Source organism: Electrophorus electricus, unplaced genomic scaffold (genome assembly GCF_041902795.1).
Source record: "Electrophorus electricus isolate QZ-2024a unplaced genomic scaffold, ASM4190279v1 Scaffold432, whole genome shotgun sequence".
In the NCBI taxonomy this organism is placed as follows: domain Eukaryota; kingdom Metazoa; phylum Chordata; class Actinopteri; order Gymnotiformes; family Gymnotidae; genus Electrophorus; species Electrophorus electricus.
The window spans coordinates 8,727-14,911 of NW_027658728.1; positions in this window are offsets into that span (position 1 = coordinate 8,727).

The window sequence follows — 6,185 nt, forward strand, 5'->3', positions numbered from 1 at the left end:
GTGTGAGGTAGCAGGGAACCAAATAACTCCAAGTCAGCATAGCACCATGCTCTCAATAGCTGCATTCCCCAGAGTTAACAGTGATTTGTTCAGCTGTGATGATCTCTTACCTATAGCTTTATCTTTGTTAACTTTCCAAGTCAACGGTCCTTCGTGGATCAGTTTTTTAGTGGTCAGGTCCAGATTCTACATAGAAAAAGAATATAGTTAATAATTCATACTCTGGATCAGGTGCTCCAAGACCAGAGAAGCTGTTTGGAAGGCAGATGGTGGATACATAGTAAGGCCGTACCTTGAACTGAGCAGCGACAGGACTGGCCTGCCTCTCCAGAGGGGACAAGTCTAGCCTGCGCTGATAACGGCTGAGCTGTCGCCGGTGCTCCGTCTCCCTGACGACCTCATTGACAGCTCGTAGTATCCCACGGCAGCACGCCTGTGCCCTCAGCAATGGCTGCAGGTCTGGAGAACCAGCTGTTGTGGGGGCACATACTAGTGTTAATCCAGGAGAAAGGGTGTGTGTGCTTGCCTCCTTGGTAAGCTGGTATGTGTGTGTATACTGAAGTGTTTTCATGGTTCAATACATTGTATGTGAGTGTTTCTATACATGCCTTCTGTGTGTCTGATGATGTTATCCAGCAGCAAGGGGTATTTGGTGAGTCTCTGCATCTCAGACACTAGAAGGTCCTTTAACTGTAGTCGGCGGCAGTGAGGGCTGGCTTCACATTCCTAACACACACACACACACACACACGAATGAGCCAAGGACATCTAAGTCCAAATGTGGATTCTGTTGACTGCAACACCAATTTATACCTAAAACAGCATCACTAGAAGTTATGTGCTGCAATAAAAGTCAAATCTAAAAGACTGGATAGTCTCCAATTCAAAATATGGGTCAACCAATTCACAACCCAGCCCACTAACAAATATGGCAGAAGCTCTAGTGTTTGTAGGTTTGTCCAAAGGCTTTATACCTCTAAAAAGTGTTGCCTGTATAAGGTGCGCGAAACGCGGGTCTTTGCGTTTATTTTTAATGAGCTCCAGTGCCTGACTCTGCTGACTGCACAGGTGAGACACCTGCTCCTGGAACTCCTCTCCTGCAGCGTCTTCAAACTAACACGCACACACACAAACACATTAGCTACTGACATATCAAGTAAAGCAACAAGTATATCCCACACTACACAGAACAACCACTTCATTTTAGACAGCACCAAAAGATGATGTGAACTAGAAAGGGAGTAACACTAGCCAGCTCTCACTCTAGACACCATGATGTCTCCTATGCCTTGAACTATAGGAGAGTCCCTCAGCCTCTTCATGGACTCACACAGATTCGCTGAAACACAAATGCAACACCACAAAACAGAATCTGTTTAAGCGAGCCAGTGTGTATGTGGTTTGTTAGAAAGTTGTGTCAGTGGGCAACAAAACTCTACTTGTGTCATGAAGGCCACCGCAGAAACAACATGTACAGCCTCCAGTCCATACCTGCTCACAGTAATGGCATGGTGCCAATAGCTGATATTGTTCTGTCATTAAATTCCCAGTTTGGGTGGCTTTTACACTTCTTTAATCTTGATTATGATTTAGACACCAAGTAGGCTTCAGAAATTTAGGTTTGAAAACACACTAAGACAAATGGAGCGGATTTGCACGCACGCACACACACGCGCACACAGAGAGACTGACCATGAAGACTGTAGACCTGGGGCAGGTTGGGGAAGATACAGGAAAGTTCTTCGACGGTCAAAAGGTTCCTCATCTTCTGGAAGAACACCTGATCGAGAACCCTGAGAGTCCGCAGGTGAGACGCTTCCGTTGTGAACAGCTCTGAGGAAGAGGATATAGCAAAGTCACTACAATTTCTTACAAACGTTACACAATTCAGAATTCCACATGTTCATGAGTCAGGATAGAATTACCATATGTGCATAATAAATAGAATACTGTATGTTCAAAAGATTTAGTAGCTATTTAGTTTAAGTTAGATCAGTAAATAATTTTTTTTCATTTTACATGTTAACTGTGTACTGGGAGTTGTCTTTTATAGTCAGTTGCTGTGCACCACATTTGCTGTTTTACCATATATGACAGCCTGCCGTTCGATCTCCCGGGAGCCGAGAGAGGCGAGTGTGTGCGGCTCCACTGTCTCCTGCCAGTTCTGACAGTGGACCGTGTCCTCTTCCAAAGGAGGTGCATCAGGCAACAACGCCAGTGGTGTATCCACACTCCTACAGGAAGAGAAGGAGGCATGGGGAAAGAGAGAAAGAGAGACAGAGCTTCAGCAGCAACTAACTAAGATAAATCAAGGTGATGGATATGGATGTTAAAGAACTGGACAGCAGGTGTGCATGTGTGCTCATTAGCATCAGACTAATGAGGTGTATATAGTTATAATTACATCTCAGTCATGCTCATGGATCTCTGCATCCTGGTGCAAGGCGGTGACATACCTGTCCAGAGTAGATGCTGTAGGCCGGAAATTCATGGCTCAGGAACCTCAGCAGCTCTTCCACTAGTGTGTCTAGTGAAATATGTTCAATGTTGGATGATCTCCTTAGTGTTCGTTTCAGTATCTGTTCATTCAGCTGAAGAACACCTTTTCTGAACGGGTTATCAGACGCAACAATGGTCCTTAAAAAGTCCACATTACCTATTATGATGTAATAAACGGAGGTGTGAGAGCTGCAGTAGTGATCTAAGCCAGTTAGCTAGCTAGCTATGTTCTTGTCCAGACACTTTAATGCCTCATGGCTGGTGCAATGACACAATATTCAACATTTCCTTCTGATTCTACTTTTAATTCTGTGACATTAGCTAAGCAACTATAAAGCTACTCGTCCAAAAATGCCAGTGTCGTTAGACGTATCAAAACGTATCAAACATAGCTTTAGCTAGGCTAGCTAATCAGACCTTCTATGAAACAATCACAACTTAGTAAATTCATAGTTGTTAATCACAGTAAAGTGTTTTTTCTTTTTGTTGTTTGAAAAGAGTTACCTTGTTACCTTGCTAGCTAACAGTTAGCTAGTAACAATGCCATCAAAAGTAGTTCTCCACTGATACAAGATAGCTAAGAGAAGTTTGGCTCGGAATGTGACTGATTGAAAAACAAAAATACATCACAAATAGCGTTATGCAATAATACCTAACGTGCATACATCAAATACAAACAGTCCCCAATGCAAACCTCTTTTACAAGGCAGCTATTTAGCGTCTGCTACTTCTGCAAAACAAACTCAGTCTTGCATGTTAGTGTTAGCTATCCAGCTAGCTAGGCATTGCTCCAGGACAGGTTTTAGTATAGCCAAAATAATTTGATTGCCTGTTAATTTTTTTAAAAGGTTGATGTAGTGATGTGACGTTTTACTAAGCGTGCCCTGATAAAAAGCTAATAAAATAGCTAAGGGCCAGATTCTGTTATATCATTAGTTAATGTCGTGTCCGTTGATGCAGGAAAGAAGAGACAGGAACCAATGCGTTACCCTGTGGCCTTTTATTAATGCAGAGCTCTGGAGATGTCACTTCACAACACAGTGCGAGTGAGATCTAAAGCATAACTTTGCAACAGACAGACTTATATTTCTCTCGCCTTGTGACACTTCTGCTTTTGTGTTTTTCCATCTCAGCCGTCACCTCTGTTTGACCGTCTCGTACACGTGTCTTCTTGCATAATCACACATATGCACGTCTAGGGCATTTCCTGTTATGTCTGGACATACAGTAATTATTTTATTTATTCAAGGATTAGTCCTATTCCATTCTGCGCATTATTCTCTACTAGTGTAAGCTTAGCATTCATTTAATTTCTGAAACCTCACAATTCCCCCTTTTGATCTCTACAAAGAGATCACCAATCACACTCCTTTATTCTGGCATCTCCTGTCTCTACGTCCCTTTCCCCCTGTATCAGTGGCATCATCGTGGTACCCTCATGCACATCTTTCCTTTCTATCATAGCTGAGATTAGTCTAACCATTAACGCCCTAATACATGGAATACAGCAGCACCCGCATGTCACAGCAATTCCCGTGAATGTGGCTAATGAAACCATCAATGACACAATTAAGTCTTTCCACTGACCGAACCGGCTCACCATCCAGGATTCCAACTGGTTGTTTATGCCTGAATTCTCATGCATTTCCTCTGATAGGGTCTTCAAACCATCCAATGCTCTACTAACTGACCCATCCGGAGCGGTATTATTAGGAATGAATGTACAACACATATCCTCAAGCATAGCGCAGACGCCCCCCTTTTCCGCCAACAACATATCTAATGCCATACAATTTTGCACCGCTATCAGTGAGGTTGGTCCCAGCTGATCTCTAAGTCCTTGCACTGCATCCCTAGTCAGGTTGGCTAGCCTGAGGACATTATAATGTACATAGTTAATCCGATCCACATTTTTATTTGGAGTAATGGGGAATAATGCGGAAAGTATCGGAATATTCTCAAATCCCCCTGCTATCTGGTCTGCTAACTTATACCTGTCCGGAACTCCACGAGGTATTTCTATTGCATCTATGTATGTGGGGGTATTCCTTGTTAAATCAAAATGGTTTGCCTTTCGCTTCTGTCTTGCTGCATCAGTTACCGGGTCCCTGTGTAGTTTTTTGCCTATCAGTAATAAAGGAGCTGCTAACCTGACCATGGCGCATGTCCCCTCCGAGTTCTCTGGCATGTTAACAACCAAAGTCATCCTTCCACAATAATCATACAATCCTGCTCGTGCCCATGAACCCACAGACTCGTTCCCAGTGACTGTGCGGTTACACCGCCGGGATGTGCCCCAAGCGTACTTGAGGTGTGCTTGAACTTCTAACGAAGCAAGTGTAGTTCCCCTCCCCCTTTTTGGGTGAAAATAGTCCTGTTCTGGTTCTGTTACTGATGGGGGGGAAAATAACGCTCAAAGTGTCACAATTCTTAGGGTTTCTTTCCTTAGTCAGGCCAATCATGCACACATAACCCTTGGGGTCTTTTTGTGGGAATAGGGGTGCCGGGGTTGTTATAAGTCTGGGTCTTGTGGCTGCACATGCTACACATCCACCAATCTCTACCCCCATTCTGCTTCACCGTCTTGTTCTTAATGTTTTAATCCTTTCCTACTGCCATGCTATTATTTAACCCAAGCGTGACCAAACTGTAAATGGAAACACACAACACAATACACCAACAAATAATCAAACAACACAATTGTCCAGAAGTCATCACTGGTGTTCTGTTCTTCTTACTTCGGGGTCTAAGGGTGGACTACCTTCACCCTTTTGCTCCCGGGGATTATTCTGCCCCTTCTGTGTGGGAGTGAACACCTGACCCGTCCGGGTCAGGTGAGTTAGGTGATGTTTCAGAAAGGTCCCTTGCTGTCTCTTGCAGACTCCTCTGCCGTGACACTGTGGCGGCGCACTGGCTCAGATGAAACCATGTTTCCCCTTTACCCTTCAGGCCTACGGCGTGGCTGGTTCTTTCTGTCACCTGGAATGGACCTGTCCACCTCGGCTCACTCCATTTTCTCTGTCTGCTCCCCGTCCGGTCCCCCTCCTGCGTGGAGAAAGCTGAAACGATACTTTGCAATTCATTAAAGTATGATGTGTGTGTGAGATGTTTTTGTTTTCTCATTTATTGTTAAGGGTCCGTGGGGTCCTGGAAATCCTCGACCTGTCTGCAATTCAAAAGGGGTAAAACCAGTTGTTGCATTTACTGAACATCTCATTTGCATTAATGCCAAAGGGAAGGCGTCAACCCAATTTAATTTTGTCTGTGCACAGATTTTGGCCACTTTGTTTTTCACATTTAGATTCATCCTTTCCACCTTACCTTGAGACTGAGGATGATACACTGCCCCAAATGAATGTTTCAGACCCAGCATTTTCTCTAACTCCTGCAAATTGCGCGCTGTAAAATGAGTGCCATTATCTGATCTCACCTTTCTCGGAAACCCATGGTGAGGAATGTACTGGTTCACCAGGAACTTTACCACTGAAGCACTGTCTTCCCGTTTTGTTGGCCACGCTTCCGTCCACCCTGTGTAGTTGTCTACGCGCATCAATACGTACGTGTACCCCTGTGCTGAGTCCACCATGTCTGTGTAGTCATTTACTATCTCTTCCCCTGGTGTTAATGACAACGGATACTTACCGGGTGCCACCTTAATTGTAGGTTTGGGATTGTACTGTTGACAT